Source organism: Narcine bancroftii, chromosome 2 (genome assembly GCF_036971445.1).
Source record: "Narcine bancroftii isolate sNarBan1 chromosome 2, sNarBan1.hap1, whole genome shotgun sequence".
In the NCBI taxonomy this organism is placed as follows: domain Eukaryota; kingdom Metazoa; phylum Chordata; class Chondrichthyes; order Torpediniformes; family Narcinidae; genus Narcine; species Narcine bancroftii.
The window spans coordinates 68904671-68927001 of NC_091470.1; the positions used below are offsets into that span (position 1 = coordinate 68904671).

General features: G+C 42.6%; 1 long non-coding RNA gene across 2 annotated transcripts in view; it reads left to right on the forward strand.

Moving 5' to 3' along the window:
* LOC138752369 (uncharacterized) overlaps positions 1-22331 on the forward strand; it is a 36824-nt gene that overhangs the window by 7310 nt on the left and 7183 nt on the right. Inside the window, exons 3-4 of one of the 2 annotated variants that reach the window (XR_011350565.1) lie at positions 2513-2546; positions 4010-4104. This is a non-coding gene — a long non-coding RNA (uncharacterized lncRNA). The remainder of the gene's footprint in view (positions 1-2512; positions 2547-4009; positions 4105-22331) is intronic. The other variant, XR_011350566.1, reaches the window with a different exon arrangement.

Here is a 22331-nt window from a genome sequence, read left to right on the forward strand (position 1 = left end):
TGACAGCACATCAGAATCCCACTTGAGCACGGCAGGTAAAATTTTAAAAAAATCAACTTATTTTCAACTCGTGACATTATGTCACTACTGAAAATTTTCGCGGATAAATTAGAATTTCTGTAAAGTGATTTTTGGATAATCAGAAAAAATCTGTATTAAATTTTTCATTCAAGCAAGTTGAATATGTACAGTTGATGAAATGGGCACTCAGATGTTCAGATAGAAAAACAACAGCCAATAAGTTTCAAAATGTAAATTTGATTCAGTTGAAAAAATATCTCATTAAGCTTTCAATTTTAAAAATGTCAATATTTAAATCATATTCTTAATTACTCATATAAAGTTACACATATCTTAAGTTTGTTGAATTTTTCCTTGATGAAGGAATAAATCTGGAGTTTAAAATAAAAACCTGCAAAACAACTGTTTGTCATAAAAAGCCATCTGGTTCCCTAATATCCTTCAAGGAAGAAAATCTGCCATCCTACTTGATATGGCATATGTGTATCTAGCCAAGCAATGTGGTTGATTAATAACTGCCTCATCAGTTCAGGGACAATTAAGGACGGGCAATAAAATGCCAGCATTGCTAGTGAATACACATCCTGTGAGCCAATTTTCTTTCTTGCTGAACAACAGAGGCCAAGAGTGGAACACTAGTTTCGCATTGTGCATGCTGCTAGATATGTGTAGTTTTCTGTGAATATGCATCAACAATAGAATATTAAAGCACAGAAGCTGCTCCTTTGGAGCATCTAGTCAGTGCCAAACTATTTATTTCACCTAGTCCTATTGAACTACATCTGGACCATACCCCTTCATGTACCTACGTCGAAATGAAACTGGCATCCACCAGTTCTGCTGGCAGCTCTTTTCACACTCTCCTCACCCTCTGAGTGAAGAGGTTCCCCTTAAACATTTCACCTTTAACCATCAACCCGTGTCCTGCAGTTCTTGTCTCGCCCAAACTCATTGGAAAAAGCCTGCTTGCCTTTACCTCTTTTGCATTTACCCCATCTCTACACCTCATAGTTCTGAACATGTGTATTAAATTTTCCCTCATTTTCTAACACTCCAGGAAATAAAGTCCTCATCTATTCAACTTTTTTCTGCATCATGAAAGCATTTGGGAGGAAAATTAAATATAAATGATTGAACTATCTTATTTTACATCCAGTGAGCATTCAGAGAAATTATGATCAACATTTCATTCAATCACTTAAGTTTGAATAATACAAAATAAATACAACACTTCAGGGCATTTTATTTGGTTATATAAATATCATTTCTGATTACTCTCCTGCATGTTGACTTTCTTTCGTTTTTTTTGTTTAGCTGCATTGCTATTTCTTCACCTACTAGTTCAAATAAACTGTAAATTACAGCCACATATATTGAGAGCACTTGCCTGAGGGCAATTTTGATTTTTATTGTCATGTACAACAGATTGTTTAGTTGTTAAATCAAGACTCTGATCCCATTTTGCATTCTGTAATAAGCTCAGTCCCTCATCCAGTATATAATCTCACTAATTAAATAATTTTTTTTAAAGACCTATGGCATGGTAACAGGCCCTTCCAGTCCATGAGCCCTTGCCGCCAAAATGCCTGATTAACCAACAACCCCTATATGTTTTGAAAGGTGGGAGGAACCTGGAGAACCTGTAGGAAACCCATGCAAACACAGGGAGAATGTAGCATTGGATTCAAACCTGGGTCGCTGGCACTGTAATTTTCTTTGGCTTGGCTTCGCGGACGAAGATTTATGGAGGGGGTAAAAGTCCACGTCAGCTGCAGGCTCGTTTGTGGCTGACAAGTCCGATGCGGGACAGGCAGACACGGTTGCAGCGGCTGCAGGGGAAAAATGGTTGGTTGGGGTTGGGTGTTGGGTTTTTCCTCCTTTGCCTTTTGTCAGTGAGGTGGGCTCTGCGGTCATCTTCAAAGGAGGTTGCTCCCCGCCAAACTGTGAGGCGCCAAGATGCACGGTTTGAGGCGATATCAGCCCACTGACGGTGGTCAATGTGGCAGGCACCAAGAGATTTCTTTAGGCAGTCCTTGTACCTTTTCTTTGGTGCACCTCTGTCACGATGGCCAGTGGAGAGCTCGCCATATAACACGATCTTGGGAAGGCGATGGTCCTCCATTCTGGTGACGTGACCCACCCAGCGCAGCTGGATCTTCAGCAGCGTGGACTCGATGCTGTAATAGTTTTACTCTAACCGCAATGCTAACTGTGGCACCCATGAGAAAATTCATGAGGAATACTCGATTCTCCAGCTCTGGACCTTTCCAGACACTGAAGCATCTTTAATGCAACCAGGATACTTTCTGATGCTGGAGTTGAATCAGTCTTCAAATATACTGTGCACATTTTCGACTTTGCATTTGAACGATCAATGGCATAGATTGGATATTGAATGTTTCAAAGATCTTTTTATTGATAACAACTTTGCATCATTTGAACAGATTTCTGAAAATTTTAATTTACCAAATATTCATTTTTTTTTTCCCAGATATCTGCAAATCAGGCATTTTCTTCAACTTCAGGTACCTAATTTTCCTGGGGCACCTGATGTGAACATTGTTGATTTATTTTTTAGTTTACAACGTTCTTGCAAAGGTTTAATGTGCATTATTTATGATGTTAGTGGGTTTGAGACATGCCTCTCTGGTTAAAATTAAAAATACCTGGGAACAGGATTTAAACCTTTCATTATTGGACGAGGTTTAGAATTTAATTTTTAAGATGGTTAATATTACATCCTTATGTGCCTGTCATTGTTTGTTACAATTTAAAGTTGTACATAGGGCCCATATGTCTAAAGTCAAATTATCTCATATCTTTTCTTGTCGAGATAAATGTAAGAGAGGAGAGGCTTTCCTAATCCATATGTTCTGGATGTGTCCATTCCTTGAAAAATACTGGAGGGGTGTGTTTCAAACTTTATCTTTAATCCTTTGGTTGCACTTTTTGGTACAACTGGAGAGGATGATGTTTTTTTAAAACTCCAATCAAATGTCACACTTTGTCTTTTGCCTCTCTTTTGGCCAGAAATGCAATACTGCTTAGATGGATGCTGACCCATCTACTCATGCTCAGTGACTGAGGGACATTATGTCCTGTTTAAATTTAGAAAAGATCCGTTACTCAATTAATAACTCAAATATAAGGTTTCAAATGATGTGGTGACCATTTCTAAATTATTTCCATAACCTTTAGGCATAATATTAATCCTGAATTTCAGTATTTTGCCTTTTTATTTCAGAAGCAAAGTACAATTTTTATTTAGTCAGACAACATTGGTTTGGGGATGGGGTTTAAAGTCACGTGATAAAATTTACTTTCTGATGTACCTTTGTATTATGGATGCACTCTATGTGCTTTTATATTTTATTTAGTTATGTAATTTGTCATTATTATTGTGCATTGCATAAAAGTTTTGTACATATATGTTATATATGTAAAATCAATAAAAATATTAAAAAAGGAAAAGGATTTTTCACTATATTCTGCATGGCCACATCTAGGAAAGTCTCTATGCCACAGAGATGCTGAAGAGCTAGTGGATGCGAGTGTGCAATGACCTTTAAAGACACAATAAAGCATTTCAAACACAATTTTAACCTTCATAGAGAAGTATAAAGATAGTCACATCTTGGTACATGTAGATAAATTGCTGTTAAGATCTGAAATATAGTTCTACATATTGTTTTTTTTTAGTTAATAGTGCCGGAAGTACAGAGAATGACCACAAGGCCATTATCTGAAAAGAAGTTGGGTATTTTGGAGCTTTACTTATTAGATTGGTGAAGAATGATGTGTTTTTTTTTGTATTTGAACAACAAAATATTCTAAGGGAATTTGATAATGTAGTTGGCAAGAGGGTTTTCTCCTCAGTGGGAGAAAATCTTTAATCAGATATAGTTTGAAACAGAAATCAGATGATAACCTTATTGAATGGCAGAGCAGATTTGGTGGAGTAAAATACTTTTGTTTCTATCTATTATAGGAAGCAGAGAATTTATGGCGTATAGCAGGCCAAAAGAGTCATCATCAAATTATATCCCAATGGATGAGAGACAATTAAGGCAAAAGAAATATATGGTAGGTATGAATTATCATTGAGGTAGATGAGCAATGTGACAAATGCATTTTAATTCTCAATGAAAAGCTGTATTTTAATTAAAAATTAAGAATAGAGATGGTTCATGAATGCTGTCAAGGACAGAAATTTATGACCAGAAATTAGCAATATGACATAGAATGATTGGCAAGAGGCATGAAAATTGAGAACCTAAATTAATGAGACCTTCAGAACTTTAGGACCCTTTATACTGTAATGGCAAAGGCTGCATGACTGATTATATTGAAATTACTGATTGTGATAAGAAAAGATCATTTCTGCAGTTGAGAGGGTGGATTGGAAAACAATTTTTATTATAAATACATTGTTACCATATTTACACATTTGGATATTAAAGGACACCAAATTACCAGGCTTATAAAAGCCAGATGGTAAACTACTCCATTTTAAAACCAGATTGGTACCTTGTGCATTGAACCTCAAGTATAAGATGGGCTCAAAGAAATTGGAGGAACACAATATTAATGAAGATAACATAAAATGATTGGGTAATTGTACTGGTGGTACCTCAGGCAGAAAATAACCTGAGGACCTGTGACTATCATAACAACTCTTTGTGGAGTGGCAAATGATAAAACTCTGTTCATGTCTCAAGAATTTTACTAAGTTTAGATCTAGCCTCCATATCCTCCTGGGTCGGGAATTTGAGAGATTCTCTGGGAAGTTCCTGAGTAGTGATGTGAAAGGGATTGCAAAACAAGATTTTAAAGAACTACAGACAGAACATTGGATTATAGTAAATACAGTAAGTTTTCAATTAACCGAAAACTGATCAACTGAAATTCCGAATATCCAAATTTTTTTTCGGGTGAGACATGACGTAACAATTTGAAAAAAAGTTGAAACAATTTATCCACCCTGCTCAAGTGGGGCAACAGGAAATCAGTTTTACAAAGGAAACATTTGTCTATAGGTTACATGTTGAAAGAAAGGATAGCACTGATTATTTATTGATAAATTGTCATTTTTTGCCATGACTTACTGCAACTTTGTGATAAATTGCATTGTGGCATTCTCAGAATTTGAACTAAATACCACACTGTCTCCCTGCTCGTCCATCCGAGCCACACTCTCTTCCCCACTCGCTCGCCCAAGCCCCGCTCTCTCCCTGCTCACCTGCCCGAGCCGCACTGCCGCTTTCTCCCCACTTGCCCACCTGAACTGCGCTCTCTCCCTGCTCATCCAAACCGATCTCTTTGTCAAATACCCTTTCAGTGGGGTGGCTGAAATTCTGCTGGAGGACAATCCCTGTGCAATCTCCTACCAGTTACAGGTGGAGTGAGACCTCGGGCTCCCGGAAGGAGGAGGGACCTCAAGCACTTGGGCAGGATTGGCAACGGTGGTGGGGAGATGTTGGGGATTGGTGACTGATGGTACCAGACAGCTTTAGAAAATTCCTGGATATCCAAAACATCTGCTTAACTGACAGGCCAGGTCCCAAGTATTCCAGATAATTGGAAATATACTGTATTGAAGGCAGTTGATTGAGAATTTAGATATTGGTTTGATGGAAGTAAAATGAGTACCCCAGAGGTAAAGTGAGTCAGTGATAGAGTTTATTAGTATTGAAGAACAAAAGCTCCTAATATGGCACTCAAGGTAGTGGTCTATAAGGCTACTGTAATGAACCTGTAAAGATGATTGTGACAGTGTATGAATAATTTTTTTATCAATATTTTGAATCATTTCACATGACTCTTGGTTAATCTATGTGGGGTCACAGATCATCACAGAATACATAATAGAGGAATTAAGTTTTATATTTGTCATCCTGATCGTGGTCTCCTCAGTCAGTGGGCCACAGTTTACATCTCTTGAGTTTGAACAATTTAGGTGAGGCAATGAAATAAAAGTAGTCTTTCATATCTTCTTCAGCATCAAAATGGGAAATGGAATAGTCAGTTTGCGCAATAGATGAGACACAGAAGTTTAACAAAGTATTGCAATGTAACGTTGACTTGCAATATTTCTGTGTAAATACGCATTCTGCAGAATGCCAATTCATATGAAGTAGGATATGATGAAATCTTTCAATCCATTTTGGAAGGAAAGGCAGTTAAAACAAAGGAAGTATCACAAAAAACCACATGGAGAAAAGATTCAGAAAAGTCCTTGTAGGTTAAAGATGAGAAGATGTGATAGAAATAATAGAGATAAAATTCTGAGAATTGCGCTCAAGAGTTGGTGATAGATTCAAAAAATTTGCAGAACACTCTGCCTGAGAGAATAACAAAAATTTACAAGAACAAATATCTTCCTGAAGTGAATACCACAATAGTTTTCAAAGAAACAATATCTAATATTTAAGAAAAGAGTTGGTTAATCTATGTGGGGAAAGACACAAGCACAAGAGAAAAACACAAGTAGAAGCTGTACTGTCGTGAAAATCTCAGAGTGTACAAACCTAATTTATGTATTATGTTGTTTGCTGCCAACCCCCTGGAGAATTTGTTGAAAACCAGTACACCTTATTTGGGATCCTTGTGCATTAACCTTTACAGTCAATAATGGAGGACATGATCTTTACAACTATTGCTGTACATATTCTATCCTGTTCTCTTTGTCAGCAAAAACATATCCAACAGGAATGATCAAAGTTATTAACAACTGAGACTATGAATAGCAGAGCAATAGGGAACCCTGGAGGGTCATTCGTTCACAGAGAATTAAGGTGGGTTCCAGGACAAATACCTACATTCAGATGAGAAGACTTAAGAAGCCAGATCCTGAGTATATGCTTGAGAAAAGCAGTGCTTCAGGAACTCTGATCCTGTGTGCAGATATCAGAATTCCAGGAATAGATTCTTTAGATAGTTCCAAAATAGCAACTGTTTGTATTCGAACAGATGTTCTAAGGCTCAATCTAAATAACACATTTTTAGGCAAGTTCCAAGACCTTTATTAAACTACTTGTTCAGTGAGGACACTGGACCATTGAGCTAAAAGAAATGTACCTCGAAGGTGTTATCTTTGTGGAGAATTACAGTAAACCCACTTTCTTAATAATTCCCCTAATGATACCATTTGACCTTGCCTCAAATAGATGACTTGTTCTGGAAAAGGCTGGCTGCTTAAGATGTTCCCCCTGAAATATCGGCCACTGCCAGAATGGGAACTGGTTGGCATTGCAATTTTGTTTTTCCTGAACTTACCTCGTTATGTGAGAATGCTTAATTAAGATTCTTGTCTTTTTGGTGGCAAAAGTGGAAAAGTAGATAATTATCTGAACAGTCTTGGATTAGGAAAATGCTGTGACTTTGTGCACCTGTAAAAGAAAGTGAACTTGTAGCTATAGCAGGCATTTAAGAAAGCAAATAATATGTTGTTCTTTAATAGCAAGAGGATTTCAGTGAAGAAGTGTGGTTGTCTTACTGCATTTTGATTTGGTCTTGGTGTAACTCCATATTGTGTATTGTGTGCAGTTTGGTTTGCTTATCTGGGAAGAATGTTCTATCTATGGAGGTTCGCCAGATTAATGTGTGGAATGGTAGAGTTGGCATACAAAGAGTGATTGGGACAATCAGGCTTATTCTCTTGGAGAACTTTTTGTAATGTATAAAATCCAGATGAGACTGGACAGAAGAGTTCCTAGATGCAGGAAGAATGTTGTGAAGCTGGTTAAATCTACAACCAGGAATTGCAGCTCAAGGATATAGGATAAACCATTTAAGGCTGAAAATTTCTGAGAAAAAAAATCCTTTAACAAAGTGTGGTGAACTTCTAGAATTTTATACCATGAAAGCAGTGGAGTCCAATTTATTAAATATATTCAAGGAGGGGCTAGGTAGACTTTTAAGAACAAAATAGATTGAAGAATGGAAGGAACAGAAAGATGACAAGAGTGAAATAAAGCTGCTTAAGGGTAAAGGAGGTGACATGTGCATGGAGGTGGAGGAGTTTCTAAATGAATTCTTTAACATTCACCAGAGAAAAAGACCTTGGTCAAGGTGAGATCAGAATAGAGTTAGTTCATGGGCTGGACATGTTAAGATAAAGAAAGAGGAAGTACTGGATCTTCTTAAAGACATTAGGATTGAGAAGTCCCCAGGAACAGATTAGATATACCCAGGTTGCTATGGGAAGGGAGGGAAGAAATTGCTGATTGAGATGTAATGATCTTTGCATTCTCCTTGGCCATTGGGGAGGTTCCAGAGGATTGGCGAATGACAAATGTAGTCCCCCTGTTTAAAATATGTAATAGGAAGAATCCTGGGAGTTATAGACCAGAGAGTCTTACGTCAGTGGTAGGTAAACTATTGAAGAGGATTCTTAAGGACAGAATTTACAAGCATTTAGAGAAGTACCGTCTTCTCGTCGTGCCTCAGCCTAATGAGTTTTTTGAGGAGGTAACAAAAAATTTTATGAAGATAGGGCAGTAGATGCACTGTATATAGCTTTTAGTAAGCCATTTGACAAGATCCCACATGGGACACTCATTCAGAAAGTCATAGAACTTTGGCTATGTGGATTCAGAATTGGCTTTTCTGTTGAAAGCAGTAGTAGTGCACTGAAAGTATTCTGCCTGAAGGTCAGAGATCTATTCTGGGACCCCTGCTCTTTCTGATTTTTAAAAATGACCTGGACATAGAGGGATAGATCATTACATTTGTTGCTGATACGAAGGTTGGAAATGTTTGGGATAGTGTTGAAGGTTGTTGTAGGTTACAACAGGATGTAGACAGGATGCAGAGTTGGGCAGAAAAGTGGCAGATGGAGTTCAATCTGGATAAGTGTGAGATGATGCATTTTGGAAAAACAAACTTGAAGGCAGAGCACATGGTTAATGGTAGGATACTTAATAGTGTGGAAGAATAGAGGGACTAAGGGACCGTAGATCTGTCAAGATTGCTGCATAGGATAGTTAAGAAGACCTATGGTATGCTGGGCTTCATTAGTTGGGGGATTGAGTTCAGGAGTCATGAGGTAATATTGTAGCTTTATAAATCTCTGGTGAGACCACACTTGGAATATAGTGTTCAGCTCTGGTCACCTCATTACATGAAGGGTGTGGAAGCTATGGAGTGAGTGCAGAGGAAATTTACCAGGATATTGCCTGGATTGGAAAATAGGTTTAATGAGGCAAGCTTAACAAAGCCTGGGCTTTTTGGAGCGAAGAAGGATGAAAAGTGACTTAATGGAGGTCTACAACTTCATGATTGATAAGGTATAAAGCCAGTGTATAAAGCCACATCGAGATGCAGGTGAACTGGCTTTGCACTGTTATGGCTGCGGCAGCGGAGCTGCTGTGTCAAGATGGCGCCGCCAGATGCATCTTCCCCCATGCTTAAACGGGGCACGCACGTGCACTCAGCATCGCCATGATGTCATCTCTCACGTGTGGGTGGGACTTATGGGCCGCCTTATAAGGCACAGCGCGGGATTTTCAAAAATAAAACTGTTGGAAGTGCAAGTGACTTACAATGTGTAGTCTCCTCATTTCACTTCCTGGACTCTACACCATGGACGCTGCAGCAGTCAACGCAGTGGCTATGAAATTGCCAACTTATTGGATGCTTCGCCCATGCACTTAATTCAGGCAAGCGGAAGTGCAATTTCACCTCAGGCAGATTACCTCTGACTTGACAATGTTTTACGACATTGTCAGCTCCCTAGATCAAGAGACTGCAGCCAGAGTGGACAACCTGATACACGATCCTCTGGAGGAAGGTAAATACCCAGCCATCAAGAAACTCCACCTGAGTACTTTCGGCCTGCACAGAGGACAGCGCGATGCCAGTCTAATGCACCTAGATGGCTTAGGAGACAGAGCACCATTCGCCCCTATGGATGAGATGCTCATCCTAGTAGAGGGCCACAAGCTGTGTCTCATGTTTGAGCAGGCCTTCCTGGAACAGATGCCAGATGACATACAACTGCTGTTGGCGGATAAAGATTTCTTAGACCATGTAAGGTCGTGGCCAGAGCATACCTTCTGTGGTGCACGAAACGCAAAAGTAAGTCTGCCATGAACCAGTTGACTTGTTCCCACCCAGGTCAGCAGACCAGACCCCATACGAACCAAGCACAACTGCCCACCAACAAACCACCAGAGGCACCAAACACTCACTGGTGTTTTTACCACTAATGTTGGGAGGCACAAGTATGAAGATGCAGGCAGCCCTGCTCGTTTTTGGAAAACATCCAGACCAACCACCACTAAAGGCTACGGCGGCTGGCCACACCAATAGCCTATTGCACGTCACCAACAAGGCAAGTGGCCTTGGTTCCTGGTCAACACAGGTGCCGAACTCAGTGTCATCCCACCAACCACTCTGGAGACATGAACTTGCCCATGAGGTCCCACCCTCTGGGTGCAAACAACACAGCCATCAATACCTTTGGCATGCGCAACGTCCAAATACAACTTGGCAGAGAAAAGTTCCAGTGGAATGTCACACTAGCCTCTGTGGACACATCACTCCTCAGCGGAGATTTTCTACAAGCACACAGCCTGCTGGTGGACGTGAAGGCCAAATGCCTGGTCCATGCCCAGACATTCCAAACCATCCAACTTAAAGCAACCAATGCTCGCAACACAAGCATGGCCATGGTGAGTACCCCAAAAGACGAGTACAGTCACACCCTGGATGAATTCCCATCCATCCTCAGGCTGTAGTGTACCTCCACTATGCCACAGCATGGGGTGCAACACCACATCCTGACCCAAGGCCCCCCCCCGCTCCACGCCAAAGCCAGAAGGCTTCTCCCGGATAAACTGCAATTGACCAAAGAAGAATTTTCTCGGATGCAAAAGTTGGGCATAGTCCGCAGGTCCGACAGTCCGTGTCCCCACTTCTCATGGTCCCCAAGTCCTTAGGCGGGTTGTGGCCCTGCGGAGATTACTGCAGCCTAAACGACTCCACCACACCTGACCGCTACCCAATCCCGCTTATACAAGACTTCACGGCCAGCCTGCTCGGCACAAAGGTTTTCTCAAAGGACGATCTAATGTGTGGCTAGATTCTTGTCCACTTAGATGAAACTGGAAAGACGGCCATTATCACCCCATTCAGACTCCTTGAATTCCTCCGCATGTCATTTAGCCTTGAACATGGCGCAAACCTTTCAGTGCTTGATGGACATGGTGGGCAGAGACTTGGACTTTGTGTTCATTGACCTGGATGACATACCCATCACCAGCAAAATCCATGAACAGCACAAAGATCATCTCCGCAGACTCTACACACACCTATCTGACTTCGGCCTCACAGTCAACATGGCAAAGTGTCAGTTTGGGAAAGACGACATGCAATTCCTGGGCTATACTATCACTGCAAACGGGGCAACACCATCAATGGAAAAAGTCACAGCCATACGCCAGTTCACCCACCCTAACATCCTAAAAGGCCTCCAGGAATTCACTGGGATGGTTAATTTCTACAACTGCTTCAACCCAGGGGCAGCCCGCATCATGCGCCCCTGTTCACCATGATGTCGGCCAAATGCAAGATCCTAGCTTGGACAGAGGAGGCCGCCACGGCTTTCACTGCAACTAAAAATGCCCTGGCCAATGCCACCTTGCTGGTACACCCCATATCAGATGTGCCCACAGCCCTCACCGTTGACGCATCAACATCAGCTATTGGGGGCATCCTCAAACAGTCCATCGATGGTGGTCGAGGCTGTTAGCCTATTTCAGCCGCCATCTACGGCCCCTGGAGCTTAAATACAGCATGTTTGACAGGGAGCTCCTGGAACTACTTTGCCATTAGACATTTCTGTTATTTTCTGGAGGGGAGGCCATTCACAGTTTTTACCAACCACAAGCCCCTTGCACACGCCATCTCTATGGTTAAGGATCCCTGGCCAACGTGCCAGCAATGCCACCTATTGTACATATTGGAGTTCACCACCGCCATCCAGCACTTCTCCAGTAATGACAATGTTGTGGCTGACACCCTCTCTCGATCCACCATCCAAACCTTGTCCCCCAGGCTAGACTACTCCCAACTGACATGGGCCCCAAAAGAGGATGCCGAAACGCAGGCTTTTGGCATAGCCATTACCGGCCTCCGCTTTGAGGACATCAGACTGCCAGGCAGCTTCGACACACTGCTGTGCAATGTTTCCACTGGCTCACCGTGCCCGTTCGTACCACAGCAATGGAAGTGCCAGGTTTTCCATGCCATCCATGACCTTGCCCACTCATCTATAAAGACCACAACCCGCATGATGGCAGAGAGGTATGTATGCCACGGCCTGAGGAAGCAAGTTGCCCAAATGGCCCACAATTGCACCCAGTGTTGGATTTCCAAGGTCCACCGACAGGTTAAGACGCCCGTACATCAGTTCGACCCTCCAAAAAGGCAGTTTGACCATATACATGTTGACATTATGGGCTCGCTTCCTGTCTCCTGGTATGCCCAGTACCTGCGAATGGTGGTAGACCGCACCACAAGCTGGCCAGAAGCCATTCTGCTAAAAGACACTTGCACTGATTCCTGCGCCAGGGATACTAGTTCATATTACTACCAACAGAGGGGCACAGTTTACATTGGCATGTGGACACAGCTAGCAACTCACCTGGGCATTAAGCTGCACCACACTGCTGCCTACCACCCACAATCCAATGGCCTAGCCGAACGCTTCCACTGCCACCTGAAGTCAACTCTCATGGCCCGTTTAACTGGCTCCAGCTGGGTGGATGAACTACCCTGCATCCTCCTGGGTATACAGACTGCACCAAAAGAGGACCTGCTGGCCTCCTCCATGGAATTGGTGTACTGCCAGGTGAATTCTTCCCACCATCCCAAGGCCCAGACACTAAGGAGAGAGCAGCTTTGCAGAAACTATGGGACAGTTTAGCCTCGTTCGCACCCCCCCCCCACCACACCATGGGTGCCGGCCCGCATTCCTCAGGGCTTATTAATTGCAGACTTTATTTTTGTCTGCTGCAGACATCATTTCCCCCTTCTCCAATGACCATATGAGGGCCCGTACAAAGTCCTATGCAGCATGGGCAAAACCTTCATGCTGGATATTGGGGGTAGAAAGGAAGTCCACACATCTTGACCTCATACCAGCGTAACCCAAGTGCCGGGGATGACCTCCCAAAGGTCCGGTCCTACTGTGCTCAGTGGTAACTGGTTCTGGGAAGGGGGGTTGTGTGGCGGTGTACATTGAGACAGAGGCAAACAGGCGTGTGAAGATGGTGCATCTTCCCCTGTGCTCAAACAGGCAGCGTATGTGCACTCAACTGCGCTGTGATGTCACCTCCCATGCGTGGGCGAGACTTACAGGCCTCCTTATAAGGTGCAGCATGGGCTTTTCAAAGATAAAACCGTTGGAAGTGCAAGCGACTTACAATGTGTAGTCTCCTCATTTCACTTCCCTTAGTGGCTACTGCTACATCAGCACCTTTTTTTTTCCTAGGGCAGGGGTAGCAAACACCAGAGGACATCTATACAATGTGAAGGGAGGAAAGTTTAGAGGAGATATCAGGGGAAAGTTAATTTTTTACATGAGAGTTCTGAATGCTTTGAATGCATTGCCAGGAGTGGAGGTAAAGGCTTAAATAATAAGAGCATTTAAGAGACTCTTAGACAGGCACATGGATGAAAGAAAAATAGAGAGTTATGTGTTAGGGAGGGTTTAATTTTTTTTGGAGGGGGAAGGGCAGTTATCTTGGGTTGGCACAACATCGTGGGTTGAAGGGCCTGTACCGTGCTGCACATGTCTTCAACCTTCTAAATTATGAATTTAGTAATAGTTCTAGTTATTCAATTTCTCTCCTTGTAAAATGGAAAATACAGCGAAACTCACCATATTGTCCTCATTAATTTAAACCTGTTTTTGGTCATTGAATTGGAAGCTTAGGGCATGATCAAGACTCTCTGAGATAAACCAGTTTAGTTTGTTCATAACATGTTTCTTGTCATTGCACCATGAATACTTTAATCTCTGATCTTCAGTACTTTTCAGGACTCAAAGTTATTGGTTTGACCTTTGACTCTCCCTCACTGGGGATCTGGCTATAGGTCTGCTAATTAAATCAGCTACTGCTCTCAAAAGGGAATTCTATACGAACAAAGTATATTTCAATCAATTTTTGGACTCTTAAAAAGGCAAAACTGCCTCTCTGTTCAGTCAACAGGATGCTGATCCATTGAGAATCTTCAAAGTTTTCCCAGGATCAACTAAGGTAAATCTTCAATCAAATTTATAAAGAAACATTAATCAGAAAATCCTTGCTCGGTAAAATAGCCAATAATACCTATTTTGGGCAGGTATCTTTATTACATTCTTTAAAAGGAATTTCCTCCGGTGCCTCATGACCAATCAATTAAATGTGAAATGTCATTTTTTTGTGTATCCAAATGCAGCAGCAAAATTCCACAAACCCAAAGAAATGAGTGACTGTGCGATCATTTCTCATGGCCTCGTAATGTTGATCCTCTACTGATATTGCAATCTTGAACAACTTTGTTTCCACATAATATGTATACATTCTGTTGAAATTTTAAGACTTCCTTCTAAAATATTTAGAAGTTGGGAATTGCTCAGCAAATAAATATTAATTCTTCATTAGGCTGTTTGGAACAAAGTTGCAACACATTTGTAAATGTTTGGTTTACAGTTTGGTCATAGATAGTAATTCAAATCATGGCTAGTTTTAGACTCATAGATTCAGAAAACACAATAACAGGCACTTTATATGAACCATCAGGCCATGCATTTATTCTTTAATTAATTCATAATTTTGTGGGGAAAACAGCAAAACAACCATGAAGTCATTTCTATTCTCATTTGGCCAATTTGATTCACTGATCAGGGAAGTGAATATGCCAACCATTTATCCCTTTACTCCTCGGACCACAAAGGATCAGCATGCACTGTAAGTGAGCAAGTTTAAAAAGCAACAGGAAATCTTAGCATTGTGTTAATATGAGGGAATGTTGTTCTACATCTTGAAGCAAGGCCACTGAAGTAAATTCAAATAATCTTAGAGTTCTTTATGGCTTTTTGATATGACTTCCATTTGAAGATCATTTTTGTTGTATTCAGTGTCATACTTCCCCAGATTACTGAGCAGTTGAGTTTTGGTGCAATTTGTATACTTGACAAATTAGTCTCCAGTGGCATGAGTTTGAATCGCAATGCAATGTAGAATTTTAAATTAAGAAATTAAAATAATCTGGTAAATAGATTGTTGTAAAAACTATCTGGTTCACCATTACTCAATACACTTTAAATGATTCCACACCCATCAGTATGATTGACTTTTAACTGCCAAGCAATCACTCAGTTCAGGGGTCATTTGGAATTGGGGAATAGATGCCAGGTTGCTTGTGACACTCCTATTAGATAATTGAAAAAAAAGTTTTCTTCTTGCATAGTGTGTAGATAGAAGCTCCCACTCGACTGGAGAGAGAATTAATGCTTTTATTAGCTTACAACACAGGTAGGGTTCATGAACAGGCTTCAGAGGGGTTCAGGGTTTAGGCGGGAAACCAGAGTTAAATACATGCTCCCAGGGGAGGAGCCGGGAAGCGAGACCAGTCATCAGAAAAGCACACTGCTAGTGAATCTCAGTTCACTACATTCACCCCTTCCTTCAGAATAAAGGGTCTGTGGATGAAGAGAACAAGGATCAGAAGCCAGTAATAGACTCAGAAGAGAAATATTTTCAATACTATTTTCAGATTCAGGTGGTCGGGGGACTGGAGATCCTGGTGGAGCGCCTTAGCACTGGGGGGGGCCTTGGGCTCCTTGAGTCTCCTGGTCCACCTGTGATGGAAGAGTAGTGGGCTGGGGCTCTGGTTTGACGATAGAGGGGGGTTCACTCTCCTCCTGAAGTGGGTGCCATGAGGCCCTGGGCAGGGGTGGGGAAAAAGAGCTAGGTAGCTTGTGGGTCACCTGAGGCAACGGATCCTCTGTTCCGGCGGGTACCAGATCCTTGATGGAGATGGTGTCCTCCCTGCCATCTGGGTACTCCACATAGGCATACATGGGGTTGGCATGGAGCAATTTCACTCTTTCCACCAGGGGGTCAGTCTGTTTTTCTTCACGTGCCTCTTGAGAAGGACCAGACCAGGACTAGTGAGCCAGGCTGGGAGTGTAGTCCCTGATGCTGACCTTCTGTCGAATGTTAACATGAACTCATGAGGAGTAGCATTGGTCTCAGTGCAGAGCAGAGACCGAATTGAGTGGAGTGCAATGGGGAAGACATCCTGCCAGCACGAGTTGAAAGGCCTCTTTGCTTCAGGGCAAGTTTGACAGCTTTCCAGATCGAGTGTTCTCTTTTTCAACCTGCCCATTTCCTTCAGGAGTTGTAACTGGTAGTTCTCTGGATGCGATGCCCCTCACCAGCAGGTATTGACGCTTCTCTTTGCTCATGAAGGCTGAGCCCCAGTTGTTATGGATATTAGCCAGGATTCCCAAACAGGGTGAAAATAGAGACTAGGGCCTTCATAACGGACGAGGCAGACATGTCTGGGCATGGGATGGTGAACAGGAAGTGGGAGTACTCATCGATGACAGAGAAAGTTGATGTTCCTGTTTGTGGATTGGAGAAGTCCCTTAAAATCGATGCTGAGCCTGTTCAAACAGCCTGGATGATTTAATCAGATGCGCTTTCACGGGACAAAAATAGTGTGGCTTGCACTCAGTGCAGACCTGGAATGACCTGGTCATTTCCCTGACGTCTTCTATTGAGTAGGGCATATTGCGAGACAACAAAATGAGCCATGCGAGTGACTCCTAGATGGCAGAGCTCATTGTGTATGGTCCATGGTTGACCGGTGGATGTAGAGGCACAGTATCCCCTGGACCAAGCATCTGGAGAGACGTTAAGGGCCGCTGGCCAATAGGTAATGTCAAAACTGTATGTGGAGAGTTCGATCCTCCACCTAGCAATTTTGTCATTTTTGATATTTTCCCCTCTTAGTGTTGCTGAACATGAATATAGTGCCTCCAATGCTTTATGGCTTCTGAATGGCCTGAGCCTCCTTTTCCATGGATGGGTTCTGGAGCTCGTGGCCTTGAAGCATCCGTGAGAAAAAGGCAACCGGCCTGCCCGCCTGATTGAGAGTAGCGGCTAGGGCTGTGTCTGAAGCATCACTTTCCACTTGGAAAGGTACATTCTCTTCTACCATGTGCATGGCGGCTTTCGCAATGTAACTTCGGAGGTAATGAAAAGCCATCTGGGCTTCAGCCGAGATTGGGAAAGTGATAACCTTAAAGAGGGGTCAAACCTTGTCAGCGTATGGAGGGACTCACTCATATGAGAAAAACTCCAGACATCTCCTCAAAGCCTTTATGGTTCTGGGAGGGGAAGCTCTAACAGGGTTGAGGCTAATGATGCCATTCTCCACCACGTAACCAAGGATAGCCAGTCTTGAAGTCCTGAATGCACATTTGTCAAAATTGTAGGTGAAATTCAGGGCTCTCACCACTTAGAGGAAACTCTGGAGATTGGCATCATGGTATGGCCACAGATGGTGACATTGTCGAGGTAGAGGAAGGTAGTCTTCAACCCACACTTGTCCACCATCCTGTCCATCTGCCATTGGAAAATAGACACCCCATTGGTAATACCGAAAGGGACGCTCCAGAACTGATAGTCAACAGATTTACAGCTGGTGACAGGCAGCTTTCAGGTCGATGGTCGAATAGACCCGATATTGCACAATATCTTTCACCATATCCAAAATGCGAGGGAGGGGCTATGTGTCCAGGACCTTATAACTGTTAATTGTTTGGCTGTGGTCAATCACTGACCTGGACTTGTTTTCCCCCTTTACTACCATCACTTGCGTTCTCTATGGGCTGGTGCTAGGTTTGATGATCCCCTCCTCCAGCAGGCACTGGGTCTCCGTTTTTATGAACTCCCTGTCTGCCACACTGTACCTCCTGCTCTTGGTGGTGATGGTCTTACAGTTGACAGACAGGTTTGGGAACAGAGGCTGGAGTGGGGGGGGGTCAATGTTCAGCATGGAGAGGCTGCACGTGGGTTCTGGTTTTGAGGGCCCTCCATTCTGAACCGTTACCAGGGGAAGGGGACGAGAAAACTCCAAAGTCATGCTTTTAAGGTGACACAGGAATTCCAGACCTAACAATACTGGAGCACACAATTCATCTGAAATGTACATGCGGAATTTACAAAATTTAACCCCATCAAACGACAGATGAACTATACAATGTTTCTGTACCCGCACCGAATGGGACTGGAACGCTAGGAAGATTCGATAATTAGAGGGGTACATTTTTAAGTGATATTTCTGCATAGTCCGTGAGTCTATGAAAATTTCCATGGAGCCTGTGACAATCAGGCACTCGGTAGAATGTCCATTTACCTTCAACATCACCATCAAGTTGCTGAGCTGGTGAAGTCTATTCTGGTTGAGGACCAGCGATGCCAGGTCGCTGGAGATGCATTGTTCTTCCCTCAAGTGGCCTCCTCTGTCTTGAATCGACCCGTGCAGGTAAGATGGTGCTGACCCCGTGGCCCGGCAAGATGGCCGCCCTCCTTCCTTCTCTGACAATGGTGCTGAATTCAAAATTGGGCTGGTGCAAGATGGCTGCCAAGCCTTTTCGCGCCATTTTTGTAGGGGATGGATTACGCAGTAAGTGATCTCAGGTGGGTCCGGTGCAGACAGCTTGGGGCTGGAATCGGATCCAGGAGCAGTACAGGCCATGGACTTCTCCGGACCTCCCTCTGCATGGTAGACTCTTGCCCAATGTCCCTTCTTCCCACAGCTGGAGCATGCGGAACCTTTGGCTGGGCAGCGAGCACGAGAGTGTCGTCCCTTGCCACAGGAAGCAGCATCCGTTAGAGCAGGGGCCGCCGTAGCAGGAGCAGCCATTCGGAGGTGCTCACCCGAGAGCACTGTCCTCCAGATCGTCCTTCTCGAGTCTGGCCTGTTCTAGTGATTTGGCCAGCTCGACATGACGAGCGAGGTCCTTCCTTCCTGACTCGAGCAGTCACTGTGTCACGTACCTTGAGTGGACCCCTGCAACCAGGTGTCCCAGATCTGTTCATCTTCCTGGACGTGGCCTGAAGCAGCCTCATACCTTCACTTCTTAGCCAGCGTCCGCAGATCCAGCAGGTAGTTATCGATCGACTCTCCGGGCCTTTGGTGGCGTAGGACGCGCTGGTGCCTCACTAGGACCTCGTTGAGAGACTTCATTCAGTGGGCCTTCAGCACCTGCATGGTGACCTCATACGTCAGGCAGTCTTGGATGACTGTGAACCCCTTCGTCCCTACCCTTGAGCTGACCACCAACCTCCGGAGCTCATCTGTATGGAAGATCCCTGGTCACGTTCAGGTAGGCCTGGAAGCAGTCTAGTCAAAATGCAATCTCCTCAGCCATGTCAGGGGACTGGGGGTCTATCAACAGCATACTGGGCTTGAGCATCCTTGTTTGTAAGTTCATAAAATTGTAATGTTGATAGAAGCTCCCACTCAACTGGATACACTTTCAAAAGTATCCTTTTCACATTAATCACAGCAGGAAAGGTTGGATAGGCTAGACTGGAATTTGATTGAAAAATGTACATTTTTGGGAGTCTTGATGGACTGGATGTGAACAATACGTTTCCTCTCAAGGGAAAATCTCGAACAGTTTTAAAATTAAAGGTTATCCATTTAAAATGCTGATTAAGCTATTTTTTTCTCTCTCAGGTAATTGGAACACTTCTTCCAAGGGAGGTGAAAGCAATCTTTGAATATTTTTATGGCAAAGATGGACAGTTACTGGATAGACAAGAAAGTATGAGGTTATAAGCGGTTGACAGGAATATTGACTTAAGTTTACAACTGCATCAGCCATAATCTTTTAAAGGTAGAGCAGACTTGAGGGTCCAAGAGGTGTAATGATTCTAATTTGTTTGTTCATATGTTGTTGGTATTGGCTCACAAAGATTTATGGATGTTTTAGAACTGCTGGTTTCATCCCATTTTAAATGAAGTCTTGGTGCCCTATACCATAATGCTATCCTCAAAGTGAAAATGGAATTTTCTCTCTGCAAGGACTGTAGAGACTCATGAAAAAATGCACTGGCATCAAGATGCTTGTGAGGATGAGGCCAAATAAGGTTTCCTTCATATTTAATCTCTTATTACCTGCAGTTAGCCCAAAATGGGAGCTGTAACCTTGTGGATCCAGTCAAATGAGTCAGTAATGATGCCTAAAAGTAATTATTAGTGTTAGACATTAGGCGTTAATGTCAACATGCTGATCTCAGGCCTGACTGACCTCAGGAGATGGGGTCCACCAATGCTGTGGATTCACAGGAATGCATTCTCTGATTGTAGACCAGTGAAACACCACCTCTGGTGGATCACATCTGCTGATGGAACAGGGCATACTTTACATTGGTCATGAAGTAATCTAGGATAATGATGGGAAGAAATGAATCTGTAGTTATGAATGTATCAGGCTATTGCTTTTCTAGTTTGTGGCACAGATTTCTCAATTTTGATTCCTCCCCATTGTTTGTTGGAAGGAATTTTGCAACTTTGCTTGAGTTAGCTGTCTCTTTGCCATGTCCAAACCCAAAGCCAGATCTGTGCTAAGTGATTGATCCAATTGTATTATTATTTTTCCTGCAGTGGATATGAAACTACTGATATTAACATTCTTTTTCAGAATTATTTAATTAACAAAATTTCACAGCTGCCTTTATGGGATCTGAAATCATGGATCATTCAGATTGCTGATTCAGTATTCTATTCTGTATGACTTGATAGTTCTGAAATAGAGAGGATTAAATAAACCAGAAATTTCCATTATAAGCACCTTATACAATTTATGCAATGTTCCATTTTAATTAAGGTCAAAATCCACAACACTGCTTCAGGCATTCCTGCATTCCAAAGTAGTGTACAAAGAATGAAAATAGCAAATGACAGACTAACAGCTTTAAACAAACCTGTTTAATTACTTCTGGAAAGCGTAGGCTGCAGAAGCTGTGTGTGCCTGCTTTTCGTCTCCTAGAGAGATTGCATGCAAAATAAATCCTACAGCGCAGCATAGGGAAAGCAGGTTGTTGGCCCTCAGCTGTGTTTATGAACAAATGGTCTCTGGATACTTCTCCTCTGAACCATGCAGCCTGTGTGGAATGACTCCCTGCCAGCATCTGGAGCTTCTGCCAACCCCGAGCCCCAACATCTGCTTCAGCTCCCATGCAACAAATAGAAGAAGTATCTTTTGTGTCCAACCTGCCAGACCACAAGCATTCTCTGCATACATGCGTTCCTCATCTTCAACAACATGGTGAGCTTTACATTCAAGTTTGTTAATTAAAAACAAGTTGTACGTCATTTGAAATAAAAACAAATTATAAACTGTAGGAAAAATGTTGTATATATAAAATATAAACTTTATTTTCAAATTAGGAACTGGCAATGAAGTTATCATAAAGATATTGAGGCTTAGGAAAGGGGACTGAAGAGTTTTACCCAGATGTTTCCTGGTTTAAAGGGTATAAGTTATTGGGAGAGATTGGACAAATTGGGTTGTTTTCTCTGGAGTGAAGGAGGTTGAGAGGTGACCTTACAGAGGTATATAAAATCATGAATGTTTGATGGAGTGGACAGTCAAAATCTTGTCCCCAGGGGAAAAGAAACACACACTAGAGGACATGCATTTAAGATGAGGGGAGGACATTTCAGGGAGATGTGTGGGGCAATTATTTTGTGCATTGGTACGTGTTTGGAACAGGCTGCCAGGAGTAGTGGTGGAAGCAGATACAAATGTGGCATTTTAGAAGCTTCTAGATAAACACATGAAAATGAAGAGAGTGGTGTGAATATATGGGGGTGTAAGCCGCAGATTTTTAGTTTGATTTGGACATCATATTTGGCACAGTCTCATGGACAAAATGGTTCAATGTTCTAGAATAACTGGAAATTCAATGAATTACACAAGGTGAAAAGGGTTGCATTTAGCAGCTTGAACACCTGCCTGCCTTTTGTACTGTTCCTTCTTTTCAAATTTCTAAGACTCAAAAGTATTGTTAAGGTGAAGATTTGGTAACAGCGCCTATTGGGAGCAATACAAGCCTGAGCTGTGCATTGATAATTTGGGGAGATCAGGGAGCTATCTATATACAGTGCCCTCCATAAACTTTGGGACAAAGACCAATTTTTTTCCTTTTTTTGCCCCTGTGTTCCACAGTTTTAAATTTGTAATCAAGCAATTCGTATGTGATTGAAGTGTGCATTCCAGATTTTATTAAAGGGTA